This window comes from Vanessa cardui, chromosome 18 (genome assembly GCF_905220365.1).
Source record: "Vanessa cardui chromosome 18, ilVanCard2.1, whole genome shotgun sequence".
NCBI lineage: Eukaryota > Metazoa > Arthropoda > Insecta > Lepidoptera > Nymphalidae > Vanessa > Vanessa cardui.
The window spans coordinates 186,205-208,374 of NC_061140.1; the positions used below are offsets into that span (position 1 = coordinate 186,205).

At 33.5% G+C, this 22,170-nt stretch overlaps 1 protein-coding gene across 1 annotated transcript in view; it reads left to right on the forward strand.

The window, feature by feature from the left end:
- The window catches only part of LOC124537230 (protein prickle-like), a 321,460-nt gene that overhangs the window by 51,531 nt on the left and 247,759 nt on the right, over positions 1 to 22,170 (forward strand). The window lies entirely within an intron of this gene.

A 22,170-nucleotide genomic window follows, 5' to 3' on the forward strand; every position in this document is an offset into this window, starting at 1 on the left:
ATGGGTACACGTAGGGTTCGATTCCCGGCCGTGTCAATGTAAAAAGAGTTCATTAGTTTTCTATGTTGTCTTGGGTCTGGGTGTTTGTGGTACCGTCGTTACTTCTGATTTCCATAACAGAAGTGCTTTAGCAACTTACATTGGGATCAGAGTAATGTATGAGATGTTGTCGAATATTTATATTCTTAATTATGGTCAGTACCGACCAGGAAGCTTATAAGGACACCAAAGACATGAAAATATGTTCCTGAAATGCTTTCTAAAGCTACTAATCATCAAAAAAAGTGACGTCACAAATGTATCCTATACGTTTCTTTGGAGGAGAGTCCTGGAAAATTAATTAACCTTAAAAGATACGAAAACATTTTGCCCAGCCCTGGTATATGAGTTCCAAAAAAATTTAAAATAAAGTATTTAGATAAAAAAAAAATCCAACCGAATTGGGACTATATTTTAGAGAAGTCTGTACAACATACTTTATTTTATTGCACCGAATGAGCATCAGGCACTTAAAGCAAAGCTTCCCGTTTTATTCCGCCATAAAGTCTTGCAGCGTTGAATTCTGGCCATAAAGAGCCTCGCATTTACATTATGGCCCCTAATACCTGTATAGATCGTTGTCATTCATTAAATGGTTATGGTAAGAGCATTGATCGTCATTCCGTATGTGAGAACATTTTCAAATAGTTGAATATAAAAGTAATGGTAGTACCAAACTACTACTGTATAACAAATGTATCGCACGGCGGAACTGATAGCTTATTTAGTGATGGAGTATTTGTACATTTTTTGTACCTTCAAAAAAGGACGTTCTCAATTCGTTTCTATTTTATTTTTTTTAACTCCGTCATTTATAAATTGGCTTTGTTTGGGAAGGCGAATTTCGAGCGTGGTCTCCTTTAAATTGGCAAAATCTCACAATTATTAAGGTACGCAGGTAAGAGTCGGTATTTTTATTTTGTTAACATTGTAATGTGATATAAAAATATTATAATTTAATGGTTATCATTGCCCAGTAGTCAGAACACGTGAATCTTAACCGAAGATATCGGATTAAAATGTCGGCAAGCAGTGCTGTACTTTCACATACGTCTTTTGTGTTTAAAATTCATCTCGTATTGATTGGCGGCGAAGGATATAATAATAATATTGTAAGCAACTAGAGATGTGTTGGAGTAGCGTAGTGATGAAAGGCGAAAACATCTTCATTACTACTCAGGCTCAGCTGTGGGTAGTCAAAACAATAAAAAAAGTTTAAAATGTTTATAAATTTTATCCTCTAAACTGTTATTACATACAATGTGATGCTTTAGATGTTTATCAGTAGGTTTTACGGGCACAAATAGCGAACCAGCCCCTGGGGAGATGTTTGTCCGTCAGCACTATATTTATGTTGTCTGCGTGCGTGCTTGTTTGACATTGCGTGTGACATTTAAAATATGCTTAATGATATTTTTAGTACAACGTGTTAAAAGCCTACTTTCATGTTTTTATTTTAAGCAAGCGGGGCGCCCGCGACTCGCAAGCTGTATGTGCATATTATTTTTCATATTTTTCAATTATTTATATATCAGATCAGTATACACTACAGATTTTCATTTACTACATGTAAGACTTATCATATTTGCTCGTGAGGCTTATTGCCTTTAGTAGAAGGACATTTTTTTGCAAAAACAAAATGTAACTATTAGTTCCGGAGGCTCTTGCGTTTAATCATACGAACTCCAACTTCATAATAAAAATAGATAAGTCACTTTCCGTAATTTATATTTACTCAGCTCTCAGCAATCTTTTCGTAGCTTTGACTTCCACTCAGAAATACACGAACAAAGAATACGATTATACATATTAAACTTTATATAAAAGGATAAGGCTTCTTGTCCGTTCAGATCACTATAAACTCAATTTTCCGTTTATCCGTTATCGCTGATAGGGGATTTGATTAAGCTATTATCACCAGCACCCCACCTCTCCTCCTCCAGACATCTCGCGAGCGTGTTTTGAATAGAGATCCCATTAACACGACATCGGCACGTGGCGGGAATCTGGTTCAAGATTTACGTAATATGGTCGCCATGAGGACGTTTTCCAAATAATTATAATTAAGCACACGTAACACACGATCTCATGCGCATCTCATCTGGAATGATAATGAAACGCTTTGAATAATATAAATAGATGTTCGTGGTGAAATGATTATTTATAAATCGAATTTGTTCGGATTATTTTATGAGCACTTGCTGACTGCTTGTTTGATTGTAGTTAAGAGCGTTCCGTCCGAAAAGCACGTAAAATATGTAGTTGGTCCGGCGCATGAATTCCGCTCAGGTCGTGTTGGATTGTCGTTCCAGATTCTATTAGATTCTGTGAAAACACAGTGCGTCTGTGTTTGTTGTTGCATTTGATATTACATTGCATAAGTGTGCTTTTGCAATGTAATAATACATGTATTGTTGACTATGGAAACGCGTTATTCTCAAAATACAAACACGAAATCATTTATTCAATGAAAAGACATCTTTAAGATTCATCTTATAGAATGTTGAAACGTTATTACACTACAATAATTAATGTTATAACATTTAATTAATGATATTTTCGTGTCCATTATAATTAGTGAAACAAGCAAAAACAAATTATTTATAAGAAATCCTTATCTCTCAAACGATCTCGTCAGCCACCCCAGAGTGTGGGAAAGTTTAATTTAATAAAGCTTAATGATGAAAATTAAAAGTCATTATCAGGCGAAATGTCAACTTGAATCAAAGTTTTGAAACGGTACAATTATTTATAATTACAATATGTTGAATATTTCCGACTAATAAAAATAAAATCATCAAAATATTACTTTAATCAGTTGCCGTGCTACTGAATGAAACAAGAACGAACGAACAAACACAATTATAAACGAACTTTATCGTTCCAGATTTTCGAATTTTTAGATAATATTGTCGCCACATCTCCTGAACCGTGTAACAGAAGAAAAAGATTGTCTGTAAAATGCAAAGCCGGAAAATCGACTCATTATTCCGAGCTTACTCGAACGGCTGAACGAAGTAACGCGTTCGATGCGCTTTATTCACTGACTAATATTACGGAAGCGGTGACATGTCTGTTAAAACAAGAGCTTCTTGATAATCCTCCTTGAAGATAACATATAATTAAAATTTAAATATTATTTATTTGGCTCTTATAAGCACTGAGTAATCCAATAGTATTAAATAAGAAACTACCACTGATTTTTAGTATTGATTATAAGGAAATATGCTTTTCAAATAGTAAAGTAACAGCCTATAAATTACCCACTGCCGGGCTAAAGCCTCCTTTCCCATTAGGGTTTTGGAACGTATTCCAACACGCTGTTCTAATGCGGGTTGGTGGAATGCACATGTTACAGAATTTCGATGATATTAGACACATGCGGGTTTCCTCACGATGTTTTCTTTCACCGCCGAGCACGGGATGAATTATAAGCACACATATATATAGTGGTGCTTGCCTGGGGCTCAAAGCCCGAAATCATCGGTTAAGATGCTCGTGTTCCAACCACTCAGCTCACGTGAACATGATTACGTTTTAAATACAGCAAACTAAAAATTTATAATACGCAAGATCTGTATGGAAATCAAAGAAAAGAAAATGAAACTACTGACTGCCAGCATGCTGCATCTATATCAATATTATAAATGCGAAAGTTATTCTATCAATTTGCTGATCTTGCACTTCAAAAAACCACGGTCAAACTACTAAGAGGAGTTTGATGAAATTTGATATGCAACAGTCTTAAACTCTTAGCAAAGACATTGCCTATTTTTTATGCTTAACACCTGATGATGAACCCCTTTTTTATGGAAAAGCTTGGCGGACGGGCATATGGGTCACCATCACCCATAGACAATGACGCTGTAAGAAATATTAACTATTCCTTACATCGTCAATGCGCCACTAACCTCGGGAACTAAGACGCTATGTCCCTTGTGCCTGTAGTTACACTGGCTCACTCACCCTTCACCGGAACACAACAATACTGCGTACTGTTGTTTAGTGGTAGAATATCTGATGAGTGGGTGATACCTACCCAGGCGGGCTACCCAACTAGTCTTCCATATCCGGTTAGGTTTTGTAGAAGCGATCTTCAGTTAAGAGAAAAAGAAAAGCGTACTACAATAAATTAAAAATATTTTAAAATTTTCAACACGTTCTTTAATAATATTCTGTACAAAGTTTCTAGGCATCTAATTATCGAACTTCAAACACTCAGGCGATATTTTCATTTACAAATTCTGGACCTTGGCTATTTTCCAGCATGTAGTCGACATCGGTAGGTCAGTGCAACTGACAAAAAATGCAAGGATTTAGATTACATTCTGCGATGTGTCAGCAGTATGAGTTGTGATATTCGTGGCTATACGGGAGTTGAAGAATGTTTAAATGGCAATACCTTTCAATGCGATACGAGTTGCAAGAAGAGCTTTCGGAAGGAGGATGGAAGTTTGTTTTGACGGAAGCTTAAGTTGGATTTAAATGATTGATGTCGGTTGCTTGGGGATTGCTGCCGAGTTGAGGTTTTTGTTTTTTTTTAATGTACGTATTATTTTACACACGTATTATTTGCTATTTGTGGCCCGCGGATTCGCTCGCGTTTTAGGGTGTTGATTGTCATGACGGGCAAAAAAGTAGCCTATGTTCTTTCTTGGACTTCATGTTTGCTTGTTACCAAATTTCATCAAATTTGGTTCAGCGGCTTGATCGTGAAAAAGCATCAGACAGACAGACAGACAGAATTACTTTCACATTTATAATATTAATATAGATATTGATATTAATTTGTTATATCTAAAGACCATTTCATTCACCACGTATTTTAAGGTTATCTAGACGACATCATTTTTTACCCAATTAATTTAAAACAGGATAAAGTATTTGCCTATAATTATTGTGTTTTATCTCCACAAGAGTTTAAAAAACAAAGAAATTAGTATTTGAAGGAAATAATATCGGTAAGTAACTATAATACTTTACACCATCAGGTGGCGTATATGCTCGTCCGCCAACCAATAGCATAAAAAAACTGGAACACAACAATACTTAGTATTGCTGCATATTAGCGGAATCTAAAGGGTCTATGTACGAGGCTAAATAAATGTAATCACGACGACATAGCAAATATCTGTTGAAGAACCGGCGGCAGCTTCAGCTTCAAGTGTAATTATTTTGATTGATTGATTAACTGTGCTCTTCGCGCTGGTCGCCTATAAACTCGTTACATCCCGTGGCTTCAGCTCCTTGTGTAGTGTAATTACAGACACAGAGGATTGCCGTCGTGCTACACACGATGCAGTTAACATTACTTCACTATATAGAGAAAATGAGAAATAGCACGTACTACGTAATTTAGATTCCTATAAGTTATCCGTCTAAATTCTTTCATCCTTTTCGGGCATGCTGGGAGAAATATCTTCAGGGATAAGTGTTTTATACTATATATAATAGAAAATAAGACTTTTTCCTATATTTTGTATCTGATTGATTTCGCCGTTCGTATTGCTTATATTTTCACTAATAGTAATAGTGGAATTTTACACGACTTACCGAATACTAAAAAAAAATAATTGAAAATTATATTTGTGAGCCCGAAAATGCGGGTTGCAGAATCAAATAGCTGGTACGTACAACATAGCACCTTATTTTGTGCTTTTATTGGCCTCCATTCTTGCAAAATTATGATTGTACTAGTCTCTACTTAATGTTATAATAATAGGGACGTTTGTATGTAGGTTCGTATCATTGGAACTAATGATCCAATTCCACTGGTAGAAATATATTTTATTTCTGACTGCCATAGCCTATAATTATCATATAATTTTATACATATTTATATGTATATTTAATTTTCTTTATTAATAAAAGTGCCGAGTTATAAAAAGTATACTGACATAGTGTCGTAGCATATAATGCAAAAACTCTAAAGGACCAGATGTATACCGGTTCACGTCGCTTATCTCAACCCTGGTTATCTTCGAATATACATATGTACAAAAATTCCTGAATAAAGATTACATATTGCTATTATATACTGATATATTATTATTTATGCTGACGTTTATATTATTTTGATGCTAACCGTATACTTCTAGCCGGCTTTCTCGTTACATTTAAATATAAACTGCTATTCAGTGAATCGACGAAAACTATACAAGTCTTTGTGAATTGACAACAAAATCCCTAAACAACCCCAAATTGGGGACTGTTTAAACTGAATACATTTTCTTAGACTACATCCAATACCATAAAACATTAGTACCGTAGATTGCATTGTAGCTCTTATTGGAATGGAAATAGGTATGATTTCAGTTTGAAAACAATTTAATTGCAAGATAAATTTCGGTTGAATCAGATGCGCTATTAAGCGAACTAGATCGTTTGAATCGAGTGCACGTACTGGACGCCAGTTGACGTATCGGGTCCGTCTCGTATTTAAATTGTTTTATTCGTTGGGCCTCGCTCAGATTTTATCAAAACAAAATACTATGTAAAGTATTGCATAGAATAAAATTATAACAATTTATATTTACCTAATTAGTAATTGTTTGTCAGATCAAATATTCTTATTTAAATGGTGATTAAAAATACTTGTGGAAGCTTATTGGATGAAGTATGCTTTTGGGTTTTAAAACTTTATAGAGTTGTTCATTTTTGCAATAACTCACATAGGTCGATTTTATTTATTAAGCAATAGAATACATCAAAATACTATGACGAATTTTTTCTGTTTATCTTTTCGTTTGTTACCGCTAATCTCGTACTGTAGTCTATAAAACCATATTTTTAAAAATTAATAAAAATACAAAGTAAAAAAATGTAGATTTCTTAAATTTAGAAATAACCAACCAAAATAGTAAAAAATAATTACAATAGTAATAGCATGGTACGCATATTATTGCGTACCGTAAAAATGTTTTTAAAGGACTAAAAAAAAGACAAAAATGTCACAGTTAATTATTTATAAATATTTGTAATGAAACGTTTGAATAGAAAACCAATTCAATTTCAAAGGATTAATTGAAAGTCATATCGTAATCTCTAAAATCTCATCGAACTGCATCGGAACAGTCGCGCTGGCTCGGCAACGGCGCGATTTATTGGCCACACTCTGACTGCGTTTGAATGCAGCAGGTGCCGTGTCGATGTGTTGCGCCCGATTGCCTTTAATTAACAAATAAATAGCACGACTTATATCATACGTTCCCTCATTATTCATATAAATTGTTCATTCGTTCAATATTATGACAACATAATTGGTTATAGAGTCGGGAAGGAAAAGTGGTCGAACAAGTGAGTTTTATAAAAAAACATATATTTTCATATAAGGAGGACTTTGTGCAAACTCAACAAAGGTTTATGGTACTCATCATATTATCTACCGCCAAACAGTAATACTTAGTACGTCATTAGGTTTGAAGGGTGAGTGAGCCAATGTAACGATGAGCACAAGAAACATAACATCTTGATTTCCAAGCCATACAGCAATGGAAATTAAATGTTTTTTCTTATATTAACTAGGAATATGGAGAGTGGCAACCGTTTACCATCAGGCTCTCTCGGCCAAACGGGATACCAAATTGTGCTTAGTTTCCATGCTTAGAATTACCACTAAAACTATCCCTGACAAAGAGATGAAACCTATAACCTAGTAGTAGAATATTGACGGGCTATTTTCAATTAATTAGTTCACACTTTTTTGCGAGCCTTTATGGATAACATTGACAGTTCTTTCCGATTATCTCGTGAAATGTTGAAATCGACTTGTGGTGATACTTATCCGACACAGGCAGCTCGTTCACGATAATGTGTTCCATGAACACAAATTATTAACTCAGTGATGCTCCCCTGGACTAGATGATAATCTAAAAGTCGATCTCGGCTATCCAATCTATATTAATATTTTAAATTTGAAAGAATCTCTGTCTGTCTGTTTTTTGCTCTTTTACGAACAAACGGCTGAACCAAATTAATTAAATTTGGTATTAAGCAAACTTGGACTCCAAGAAAGGACATTTTGAGACATGACAACCAACAGCCTAGTCGCGGGCGCCATACTATACGGCATACAACTAGGCGAATACTACATTATAAGGGATGCTCGATTGATTTTTTGCGTTCCTTTAAGTTTCAGTTCAATTCAAATGAACTGCACTTTGCACATTCAAATTTTTCAGAAGCGAAATAAATCAAAACGAAGAGGAGTCACGAAATGTAAAGATCTTATGAAAAATGTATGTAAATGATAATACCGTCGCTTACACAATGGATGGGGTATAATTCAATCACCGCTATCGTCCGTCCATTGAGTCGCATCACGGACTAGAACCCGCTACTGCTTTACATATGAATGAGCCTGCGACGCCTTCACGCCTGCTCGCTGCTCGTTATCAGAGATTGCTCGTTTGGAGCAGACCTTTGTGTGTTCAGATTGAAAATGTTTACATATATCAGTCGGGCGCGGGATTTATACATTTTGTCAACCTGCTTTGTCGCACCTTAAGGGAACCACTACTCATTGGATTCCATCAGGTCGCTACGATTACTTTATTCGCGCGAGTAAAATACTGTTATTAAATATACTACAAAAGACGTTACGACATCTCATTAGAAACTTCTAAAAATATTAGTTTCTTTTACTATATTGACCACGTATTATAAAAACCGCATCGAAATCCGTTGCGTAATTTTAAAGATCTAAGCATCGGGACAGACAGCGGTAAGCGACTTAGTTTTATACTATCTAATGATGATGAAGCAGCCTCATAATCAATATTAATAAATACGGTGACGTTTGCTTGCATTGCCAATATACATAAAAGATCATGCCAACATTGCGCTTGACAATATCCGCTTGTTCTAAATATAATTATTAAAGGCTTACATTGTAAAAAGGTATTTTACTTACTTACAAACATTGGTTTTTGTTTATATTAGATAGCCTAGATGCTTCAGTGGTTACAACGCATGCATCTTATGATTGCGGGTTCAAACCCAGGCGATCACATCTGAATATTCATATGCTTAATTTGTGTACATACATACATCTGGTACTCGGCGTTGAAGAAAAACATCGTGAGGAAACCTGCAAGTGTCTAATTTCATAGAAGTTCTGCCTCATGTTTATTCCACCAACCCGAATTGGAACAGCTTGGTGAAATAAGTTCCAAGCCTTCTTCTAAAAAAGGAGAGAAGGCCTTAACTCAGCAGTGGGAATTTCAGAGGCTGTTGTTGTTGTTGTTTTTTATATTTAAGGCGTCAAATGAAAGGTAAGGTGAGGTCACGTTGGTGAATCCATAAATATAGTGGCATATATGCATATTGTTTGAAATGGGAAAATTCTTAAAAATAATATTGTCATAATAACCATTTATAATATTTTTATATACCAGTCTTTATGTAAAAAAAAAACTGTTATTCTACTTTACAAAATGTAAATAGTTCTCACTGAATGTGACATATTGAAAAAAAAAATATTTTATCATAAATAAATGTTGGACAAATTGAATTTGAATGTACAACGACATTAATAATATATTTTTTTGTTTGCAGGTAAGGTTCCGTTCACACGACCACCGATCACCGCGAGTGAGTGCGCATGCTAATATATCGGCGAGATTCACTGCTATTGCCTCGCAAATAAATGGCCTTTGGAGCCTCTAGAGGGTCCTTCGCCATTGTACAGCGTGGTAGCTTGGTTGCGCTAAAGTGAATATAACTTAGACTCTAACAAGTAGAAGCGTTAACTGATTTTAAAGTTACAAATTGTTAATTGGGTGATTGTAATTTACGCTGACAGTTTGAGTCTCCATACGGAATCTGCATAAGTTGAAGTTCAACTATTGTAGTAATGTTTGATATATAAGAAGAAATTTAATTTACTTCGTGGAAATCTAATTGTCAAGTTGTTCTGATAAGGCAAATAACTTAGATGAAATCTCAGCCAAATTTCCTACACAAAGCATACGATCTGAAATTACAATATATTTGTAGCATGAAAAATATCGTTTAAGTCAGTTTAACTTTTTTTTAAAAAGTTTTTTTTTTATATGGATTGGACTCAGTGGATTATATTACTGTAAGTATTTTGATTGAAAATATCATAGAGCGTGTGTAATAATATTTAAAAGGTACAGAACAACTTAAATCCTGTGATTGGCCAGTGCCTCTTATATCAGGTATACCTCTTACAGAGACCACTATAGTTGATTACTAATATTTGTTCGTATCCTATCTAAAATGGTGTCGACTGGGTATAGTTTGCACCACAGCAATAGAGGTCTCTTGGTTGCTCGTTGGTATCCAAGTGTAAGTGATGTACGCGAGCCCTTACAACCTCTGCACGGTATGACTTTTAAACGCAATTCATTTGAAGTCGCAGCCCTCCTCAATGACAGTCTAATGGCTGATCTTCACCGCAGATAGCTCGTGCAATGTTTACTCGCTGCGCTGTAATAACTCACGAAAATTCCGATGTAGATATACGAACTAGCTTTTAGCCACAGAACAATTCACATTAATTCCCTTACTTAACTTTTTCACAACTATTGTATATAGTTAATTTCTCTTCATTGGCAAATGGATTATTGTAATTTTTTGCATGCATGCAGTGTTTTATTTTACATCTGGACCATGCAAAATATATTAAAACTTATTTAAAATATTAACTTTAATTCCTTCATTAATTAAAATGCCCGCCTAACTGAATTTCAACCGACACTTATTAGTGTCTTGGCAGGATCATGACCAAGTCGGTCTTAATAATTATTGAAACTAGACTGTTACTCAGTTCAGTGCAATTTTAAGGAAAAATAGAGGAAAAATAAAGGAAAAATTATTAAACTGATCATAAGTTCGAAACCTGTAGCTTTATAGCTTTGTTAATACAACAAAGAGCCAGTTTGAAAAACAAAGGTCCATAGTAGTCGCTAAGAGGTGAGATCTTGCTATGAGGTGTGAATCCTTGATAATAAGCTAACATTAACATGATATCCTCTAGGATTCGTTGGAGTTATTTCATGGTCAACTCCATCAATGAGCGCGCTAATTTATCGTTTGTTGTACATTCTTAGACTTCAGAAAAGCGAGAAGATTCTCTTAAAAATCATAAAGGCTTAGAACATTTTTTTTATCAGTTTTACAAATATATTTTAATCTAAAACAATAATAATGTTTTATATTTTTACTACACGTTGACGACTGTATTCTTGTTAACTGTGCCACAGTCGGAAGCGTCCTCCGCCCAGAATTATAAAAGCACATTTCGTTATTTTAAGCATAATTAGAGAAAAAATATTAACCTTGTTTTATACAATTAATTACAAAATGCATTTAATACATGTTATTCGCACTAAAACATAATATACTCTCAATTTATTTATTAATCCTGTCAACGGTTGAAAATATTATCATTATAATATGAGCTGAACATTCAACATAGACCAACATTGCGATACATTGCTAGTTTATTATTATTATAATAAAATTATAAATTATGTAAACACATAAATTTTAATAAACATTATCACAATTGAATGTATTTCCAGGGCTATATTCTATCAGCGAAATGACTCCGCAAGGCAGCGCTGACGCGCGGCTGATATTTCTCCCGCAGACTCGAGCGAGGTGATAAATCCTTCACGTCGTGTTACGATATCGCGACAATGCCGTCTGTTTGACGTTTCTCTACAATGAGAGAGAGCCTTGTGACCGGCGGACAAACTTATTTGTTATTTATTGTGTACTCTCGCAACTCGTGCCAAAATACCAGATAAAAACAGATACCTTGTAGGTTACAGTAAATAACTGAAATAACTAACTTAAAAACAAAGAATACTACTATTTCTTGAAGAAATATAACATTATAAATGAGATGTTACTCTTTTACTCAAATAAAATTACCATCTAATCCTACATAACACAAACTTCATACACTTTTGAATTCAGTTTACGCATGCGCATTGAGAATTGAATTGCACTGAACCAAAAATAATAATATATACATACTGAATTCTCAATATATAAAAAAAAAATTAAAAGCACTCTCAGGTGTAACTTTGTACACAGGAGAAAGCTCAATGTATATTGTTACTTACCTGATATGACTTATTTGTCAGTCAAACTTGAATTGTTTGAAGAACTTGCGATTAAAATATTAATTGATATCAAGTTCTTCACGTAATCATTAATTAAAGTGACACATAAAAAGTTATTTGTAAAAGGTTTCCGACTAGAAATAAAACCCACAATTATTATTATTATCAGTTGTTACAATCATAAAAATGCAATATAGCTTATTTTTATTTGTAATGGGTAGGCTGTCTAGCAAATGATCTGAGACGTTAGCGCTATAAGAAATATTTACAATGTGCCATCAGCCTAAGCAACTGGGAAGTTATGTCCCTTGTGCGTGTAATTACAGTGGCTCACTCACTTCGAATCAAAACACAACAATGCCAAGTAATGCTGATTGGCGGTAAAATTTTAGTGATTGGTAACCTTTCAGACAGGCATAAAGCTTTGTCATCAAGTAAATAAAAAAAATTATCTGACATCTCTTTTATTAAGAGCCTGAAGGGCAAAGGACTCCCTCTTTTTTATGCATTCTGCCCAGTTTCATCAGCCAAGAGCGAATTTAGTTCGTCAACCTAGAATCATAGGGAGGATAGGAACCCCAATTGTCATTTGCTGTTTAACGCTGAGGTAGCAGTAGCCTTTGTTCAGCGTAGGTATAACAATATTCTTGATCACAGACTTGTATAACCTTAGCGATCATTTGTAACGAGTAAAACGTAAGTCAGGTGTGTTAGGTTCGAATGTGTTGTTGGATTCGTATGCAACAATCACCATGTATGGAAATGTAAATATTTCAAGCTCAATACTTTACTGTCCGGCCTCTGTAAACGGCTAGCGATACTCTGTACTGTCACAACTTATAAGCAGCTTCTAAGAATATTTGACTTGTGTTATTTGCATGTAGGTCATTACTCCGTATTGTACAAAGACCATAATACATTTGATTGATATTTTTTTAAAGAAATTAATAACACATTAAGCTTGCTTTCATGAAAACAATACATATGTAATTAAAATCTATTAATTTAGTCGTTTATTTAACGAGATCAATATACAAATAGTAGAATTCATAAATACTCGTCAAAGTAATCGATAATATACTGAAATGTTATTTATGATAAACATGCGTTTGTGTGTGTTTGTTTTCGTATGTAGGATGACGCAGCTGCTATTTGCATATGCTGTGGTTGTACTCGCGTCGTGTCTAAGCATTTTGCATTGCGCTGATTGGAAACCTGTTTGATTACCGTGCAGCAGCTTTAAGCGTAATATTTATTCGATCTCTTAGTAATCATGCTGAATAAGTTATCCCGATATTCGAAGGCGAAGTGCCGCTCGTCTAAATCCCGATGCTCATCGAGGTCGACTCCCGCTCGAGATTTATTACAATCACAATTGTATACAAGGCAACTGGGCACGCTATTTCTTATCATCAGAAATACTTAAAAGGATTTTACAAAATATTAGTGTAATTACGAAAGTAAAACTTATATTACTGTTGCTTTCATTACACTCAGCATAGCGTTAATTTGTTCTCTATAAATTTATTAAAATAATCGTTATTAAACACGCAACAAACGTTTCAGTTATAATCGAGTTTACGCTGAACAATACACGAATTAAAAGTCATAGATCAAAAACCGACGTTCGTTTTTGTTACTGGAGTGATGGGCTCGTAGTAACGTTGTTATATCTAGGTGTTTGTAAGCGGCCCATTCATAAAAGTTGGCGCATCTGCGCCGCGGACTGTTCGCCTCAGATGCCGGCAGTAGCGCTTCGGTCTCGCAGGCAGCGGCCGCCCGCCCTACCGACCTCAGACCGCTCAACTCGTATTCGCACGTAATGTTGTTTTGTTTATTTGTTACGCGACCCTTTTGTTGCGTCTAAACTTAAATACTGTAAAGTGAAAGTTGTTTATTTTGGTGTCGTATTAGTTATTATTGTAATACTTTAATTTAACTTAATAATGAAAAGCATTTTTACAGATTCATAATTATTATGAATTACACACATATTGATAACTTACTACTCTCACTTTAATCATTTGTTATTAAAAATTACAATAATATAATGTAATATTAAAAAAAGTGTTGGCAAAATAAACTATAACGATTCTGTATTAGTGTTATCGTTATCGCGGGCAATAATGTTCAACAGAAAATGTTTATTCATTAGTTGTGAGAGTTGCGATATGTTGCGAGTGCTTACAACTGTGGGTGGACGTGGTAGTATACATTTCTAAGTAAAATTACACTCACAAAATAATACCGCTACTTAACTGTTATTTTTTTACTTAAAAACTAATTTCTTCACGACCCAAACTAAACTTAATTTTACTTTCATTATTAAAAAAACAGATTCGTAATATTTATTTGAGTTAACCGTTTTTCAAATCAATGTTAAATAAAATGATGAAGTGAAAGACAAATAATAATGTACTAAGTTCATTTACAAACGACAATAATGATGTGTACTTTGAAACCAGTTTGGTTTATAGTGCTTAATAACATTGAATTTGGTGGAAAACTCTCAACGATTTAAGGTAAAGGTATTTCAAAGTATGTTATAAAATATATATTATATATAATTTTATTACAAAATACTTTAAGTACATTTTAGAAGAAAAAATGGTCCGATATATATGGCTTAGTTTATTAGTATTTCTAATATAGATTAATTGAAATTTTTTTTTTTTTTCTCTTTATTTTGACACAAACAGTCATTAATCTAAAAATACAATGATTTTAAATTAAGTAACATAAAGACAAGGAGTGTCCAAACTTGAGTACATTTGAATATATATATATATTTTAACAACATCAGTTTGAAAACAGTGGAGAAAGTCGCCTAAACAGAAATGATACATACCTTAAACTATTAAAAAGAAAACAAGTAAATAAGAAATTATATAAAAAAAATAAATTTACTCACTAATACATTAAAAAATAAAAGAAGAGAGAAAAAGAGATGAAATCGTTTAATATATTATAAGTGAAGTTTTCCTGCGATTTTTGTTTTAAAAGTATTCAAGGAATTATTGAAAAGATCAATATCATTAAATTGTTTGTTATAAGTTGTAATGCTACGTGAAAAGAAATTGTTACGGGTGTAGTTTTTATGATATCTGGCTGGCATGGGGGCACGTATATTTCTTGAGGAGCGACAAGGAAGTCGAGCTTTTATAATAAAGTTTATTTTTGCAAGTAAATTAGCAGAATCAATCTTATTATTCATAATATTAAAAAGTGTAACCATGTCAAATAGTTTCCTACGGTTTTCAAGACTTAACAATTTGTAATATTTAAGAGATGAACTATATGAGGTATGCGATTGCTGGTTACGGAAATTTAGTATTTTAATAAATTTCTTTTGAACATTTTCCAGGCGATCAATGTGTTGCTTAATTGAAGGGTTCCATACGGAACAACCAAAATCTAAAATTGATCGAACGTAGTTAAAATAGAGTAATTTAAAGGTAATAACTTTTTTGAAAGGTGCAGTTATTCTATTAATGAAACCTAAATTTCTTAACGCTTTTTTAATAATAAAATCAAAGTGTGCTTTAAAGGAAACTTCTTGATCCATTATAATTCCTAAATCACGAATGCTCTTAACACGCGAAAGAGAGTTGCCATCCAAATTATAATTATATGAAATGGGTTGCTTTTTTCTACTGTAAGTCATTAGGCAACATTTTTCAGCGTTTAAAAAAAGTTGATTGTTTTTACAATACTGAGATAATCTATCTAAACCTAATTGTAACTTTAAATAGTCTTCAGGACGCGTAACAACTGTAAATAATTTTGTATCGTCAGCATAATGTAAATGATCGACATCATGAAGGACGCTACTTAAATCATTTATATATATGGAGAAAAGAACGGGGCCAAGATGCGAACCTTGTGGTACACCGGAAGGTACTGGTAAATAACTAGAACAATACCCTTTTAAACAAACAGCTTGGCTGCGGTTACGTATATATGACTCTATCCATCTTAGCAGGTTACCGTGTATACCGATATTTCCAAGCTTTTTAATAAGAATATCATGATTAATTTTGTCGAATGATTTGGAAAAATCGGTATACACGACATCTACCTGATAATTGGAGTCCATTGCGTTTAACAAGTAATCAGTAAAAGTCAACATATTCGACTCAACACTACGTGACTTGATGAATCCATGTTGTTTATCAGATATTAGATGGCGGATGCCGTATACTATATGCGATGTTACTATTTTCTCCAATATTTTGCCAAATATACTTAACTTAGAAATAGGTCTATATTGTGTAATTAAGTTTTAAGAAATATTAAACTTATCTGATTTGTAATATAAACTAAACTTGTTACATATATATTTGTGTATATTTATTTGTTTTTATTTCATTTAAATAAATACGTCAATTTTAGTTTAAGCTACAAGCTTTAAATGTTAAGTTTTGTTTTAAACTTGGATTTGTGTTTCACTATCTATTAGTTGGAAAGGTAACACAAACTCAAAATGACTATAAATGAAGTCTTCGAACCGATTCCAACAAACACTGTTTTAACGAGTACTTAGGCAACATAATAGACAGGCAGGCAGCCTGCGGTCGTAACTCAACGTGTATTTGCATTTGTAACGAACTGTATTCACACCATATCTAAAATTGACTCCCGAGACTGAAACTATATATTGCAGCTCATTTAATAAAGTTTCGCGTCCTACACTTATCGTTTGACTTTAGTGTCAGTAAACTGTATGTCTATAAGTGATCGAACAGTATATCGTCTACACGTAGTATTAATATTTTTACACTTTGTTTTTGTTACTATGCACTTAGAACCGAGGTGGACCAGCGGCAGTTTTAACTGAATTTTCGAGTGTTTCATTTGTGTTTATAGTAAATATCGTGCTCGGTAGTTTTTCGCTTTGAGGTAGTTCGATAGAGAAATCTCCAAATCCTCTCCTCGGCAGGCGAGGGATCCTTTGTCCTAGGCACTCGTAGCAAAACAATGTACAGCTTTATGCTATAAAATAGCAAGAATATTAATTTAAATCTTATTTAACAGGCACTAATGTGATATAAAACGAATGCCGTGATTGGTAAATAAAACGTAATTAAATATTGGTAAAGATAGTTCAGTGTACGGTTAAATAGTTTAACCTCGTCGGCGCGTGCGCAAGTAAACAACTATTAATACTAAACCAAATATAGTCCGGCATAAACACGCGCGTGTTAAATCTGTCGCATGTGGACGCGTGCTGCGTTCTAGCGACTCGCCTGTTTACAATTAGATTAAACTAGCTGTGCCCATGTACGCGTATGAATTTGAAAAAAATATATATTGTAGCCTAAGTTTCTCCTTATTATATCAGTTATCTGCCACTGAAAGTCCCGACAATATCGGTCCAGTCATTCCATAGTTTAGAAGAAACAAACAGGCAGACAAAAATTGGAAAAATGTTATTTTGGTATATTTACCGTGTATACATACATAGGCATTGAGTAAAAAAAAGCTATTTTAATATTCAGACATTCCAATTTTATTTTATGTTTGCATTAAACAATATATCAATCTTATGTAAAAGTGCGCTCGACTACTAATGGATTTCACTCATTTACTTACTGCAGTGACACGCTGCTAACGTGTAATTATTGTTGCACTCTAAGAAGTGCTAAGGCAAAAACATCAAGCAATCGCCCATAGCAATTGTACACAGTGACAACTCTATCGAATGAATTATATGTAAATGCATGTAATCAGAACAAATAGAACTCAGATTCTGATTCAGATTATAAAGAAAAAAGCTAGATGGAGCGCACCAAACTTTATACCTATGCAACAAAAGGTAAAAAATACTTATATGTATTTTTTTACCTTTTGTTGCTTTTCTACCCGATACTGCGAATCGTCGCAAATTGAAAATATATATATTGTGTCATCTATCATGAGTGCAAACAATTTCTTCAACTGTTTTTGTAGTTTAATTTTATACATTTATGTTACGCAGTTGATAGAATCGACAACGATCTCCATTTGCGAAGATATTAATGTGCTAATGATAGAAGATAGCTTTAAAGGAAACGTAAAAAAATTCATCAAGACGTACTTACCACTTCACTCGACTCCAAAGTCGAGTAAAAACAAAAGTAGCAAGCGAATGAATGACCCAATCTAAACGCGCCTGTACCACGTGTCCCGCACCGGATATTCGATACATAACTCCACCGCCCTCTGCCGACCACAAAAAGAGTAGCCAGTCTTGTAATTAATTTGTTCTGTGATGTATAGCGCGGGGGAAACATCGCTTTTTATACTTTTTATAAGGCGCTATATTTATATTTAGTACTAATCTTGATTGTACAAGATTTGTGTTACCAGAGACATAAATTAGTAAAAAGTTTTTATTAATATGTAAACATTTTCTTGCCATTTGTTTTTTAAGTCATCATGACAATGAAAGAAAAAATGACATCATGAAAAAAAAACATCCGCACATATAAAGCCTTTGAGAAAGAAAATTCCAATAGGAGAATCCTAAATAAATTCGAATATTTAAATTCATACAAGTCACCCAAAAGGTATATTGAACCCGTGATTATTGATACCCGTGCAATGAAATAGCCATAGCATGTCGTCAGGTGTAAATTCTGAATAATTAGTCGACAACAGCTGAGACTTATGTCGCTCGGAATGTGTCAACTTCTCCAATAAACCACCTTCGAAAGTCCGATGAAGGAACACCTCCAATAATAAACTTCGGCGCTTCGATAACATTTGGTTCCACCAAGTAAAACAATTAACCGTCGAAATTGTATTCAACGGGGAAATTAGTAATGGGAATTCTTGTGAGAAGTACACGCGATCAAGTAGATATAAGTTATTTTGATTTGAGTATATCGGTCTCAATTGCGAATAAACGATAAATAATATTTGTAATTTGATACGGAGATTATGATGATACCTTGCCCCTTATTGAAGCAATTATGCTAAATTTGTAACCAAAATCTAGTGTAGTCTGATGTAGGTAGCTAGCTTCTTGTTATTCTTTTATATAATACTAGTAGCCACCCCGGCTTCGTGCGCGTTTTAGGGTGTTAGTTGTCACGTGTTAGGCAAAAAGTAGTCCATGTCTTTTCTTACAGTTCAATTTTGTTTCATACCAAATTTCATCAAATTCGGTTCAGCGCTTTGGTCGTGAAACAGCGACAGACATACAAAGTTACTTTCACATTTGTAACATTAGATTATAACACTGTGTTATTTTTGTCTCCATGTCGGTGTAAACAGAAAGTATTTAACATACGATATTTAAGTTCCATTATCTTTTACAATAATTTTTATCAAGCTCTACATACTTGGCTGCACATATATGTATGTCTCAAGTTTATTTTGTTGATCAGCTTTCAAATGAAATAGTATACCATTTATTTATTTTCTTCTTTTAAATTTAATTCGTGTAACTTCATTGAATATCAATTTTAATATTTTATTTTTGTCTTTTTTTGTTTAGTCCATGTAATATAATTTTATTATGTTCTTGATATACCTACTGTTGTTATTGTTTAGTACTAATACATAGTTACCCCCTGTATTGGAATTTGTTAACTGTAATAATTGGCAATCCCGTCATGTTGTGCATGCAACCTTAGGGTTATAATCTGTTCGATACTATTAACGTTTAAGAAATATTCTCTATGTGATTGTAACCTGTTGTGTTTGCCTTAATAAATAAATAAAATAAAATAAATCAATAATAATTCAGAGAATTTCGTTTCGTTGAATTTACTTAATATGTTAATATCTCCAACATATTTATAAACAACTTCAAAAGGTTGACTGTTTGATCTCGACTATTTTATTAGTCGTGCAAACGGACAGACGGCCGCACGGAGCAGCTGTGTCGGCAGCTCAGCGAACGCTGGCAAACAGCTCCCTTCAACCCTTCAAAATGACAAAGCAAATTGTAGAGGAAGCCAATTTCGTTGCTCATTTTCTTTATGCAAAGTGCGAGGGCGTTCGATATTCTATTAAGATAACGGCTTTTCCGGTTTTTTATTCGCCGTTCGCCATATTTTCATCACACGGGTACCTGTCAGCTTGCGATATGATTTCTTTTCAAAAGTTTTAATAAGAAATATTTTAGGGAGGCATTTTGACAAAATTTCTTACAATCTTTTAAACAAAAATATTAAATTTAAATGTATTTATCGTATGTGTATTGCACAATAAATTGACAAAAGTAGATACTATCAATTTATAAGTAAATTTCATACTTAATGTCAGGTTAGATTTGCAAAAGATTTTCAACATTTTAAGCATGTAGGTAATTTTCAAAATTGCAGTTTTTAATGATGCATTGTTTTTATAGTGTTATGCTTATATCATCCTCATCCTCCTGCCCTTTTCCAAATTTTATTTGAGGTCGGCGCAGCATGTCTCCTCCTTCCTTCTCTGTCAGACGTCATCTCAGAAGTAACATTCTTTCTAACCATATCATTTTTCACACAATCCATCCATCGTTTTCTTGGTCGTCCTCTACCTCTATATCCATCCACATCCATGCTCAAGTGCATATATATAAGTGTTATGCTTATATATATCATTTATTATAATACTGCGATTGGTGTACAAATCTGTATACAAAACATTATAGCCAGACAAATATGAATTCAAAGATATACGTGAAATGATGATTGAGTTAACAAATTAGTTGTGTTTAGAAAAATATATATTTATGTTAATCTTCATCATTTACAATTATTAATTAATTCAGGGAGCATATTGCTATGATTCCTGAATTATTATTTTTTCTGTGTGTTCAAATATTCAAAAGTGATTGTAAAACCCTACTTAAATAAACTATGATTTGATTTGATTTTGATGTATACATGACAGGCCTGTATCAGAGCAGCAATACCGCTAGCGCTTTTAATGTAAAGTTCGTGTTGGTTGCATTATAGCGTTACAACCAGATACAAAGCCTGTGTCATATTAAAATAGTAACTCAAGTGTGTGTCGAAATGGAACAAAAACTCCTACGACAGTTGAGGTCTCATGCTTTGTAATACTTTGATTTCATCACTTCTTACTAATATTATAAAGACGAAAATTTGTATGTGTGGATGATTGTTACTCTTTTACTCATATTTACTCAATAAATTTCAATGAAACTTTACTCTACTATAATGTAAATAAATTATACGTCTGAATATCATATATGATAACTATATTGTTTGATTAATACCTGACAACGAACCTTTAAAATGTAAGAGAAGCCACTGTTCAAAACTAGTACATACATATATGTCGATATATATTCCATCGCCGCATTCAAGAAGGTCAAACCAGCTGATTTTTCAGAACAATTCCGGTATATACAAAGCAGTTCCAAGAGTATCAATATACATTTCAGCTTCCGCGGCATTTATTTAACTCATCAATCAAATAACACCCTTATTTTTGTTTCAGGTAAGCGACGCGTAATTAATTCTGTCCGTCCGTCCTAATTTATGCGTGACCACGCAGACTCGTCTGTATGGAGTATGGCGCTATGAAAAGCCCGTGCTGTAACGCCATTGTGAAAGTACGGTTAGTCGGAAAAGTTTTATGTTATATATTATCATAACACTTCGTCATTTGTAATTCTAACTATACGTTTATTTGATTTTGATTTTATTTAGGTTATATATAATATTTAAAGCGATTCCTGTAATTAATGAAACATGTTTATGGTGTAACTGCATTTCAAAGCATATGTTTTGTTGTTGTTAGGTTTTATGGTGATTTATTAACAAATTCAACCTAGAATAATGTCATATACACATATTTTTTCGATACGGATAAAGTTTTTTTGTTGTCCATTAAAAATGTTCGCCTCAAATATAATCTATGTAATAAACGAATAAAAACTTATTATAAGTACCTAGATAAGAACGTAATTAGTGCTATTATTTATGAACTAAGGTGGCCGGAAAGAAAATTTCATTTTTAAATTAAAGGTAAAAAATGGATCAGTATACGTCCAAACACCTTAATATTTAATCATTATGTGCAAAGCGTGAGC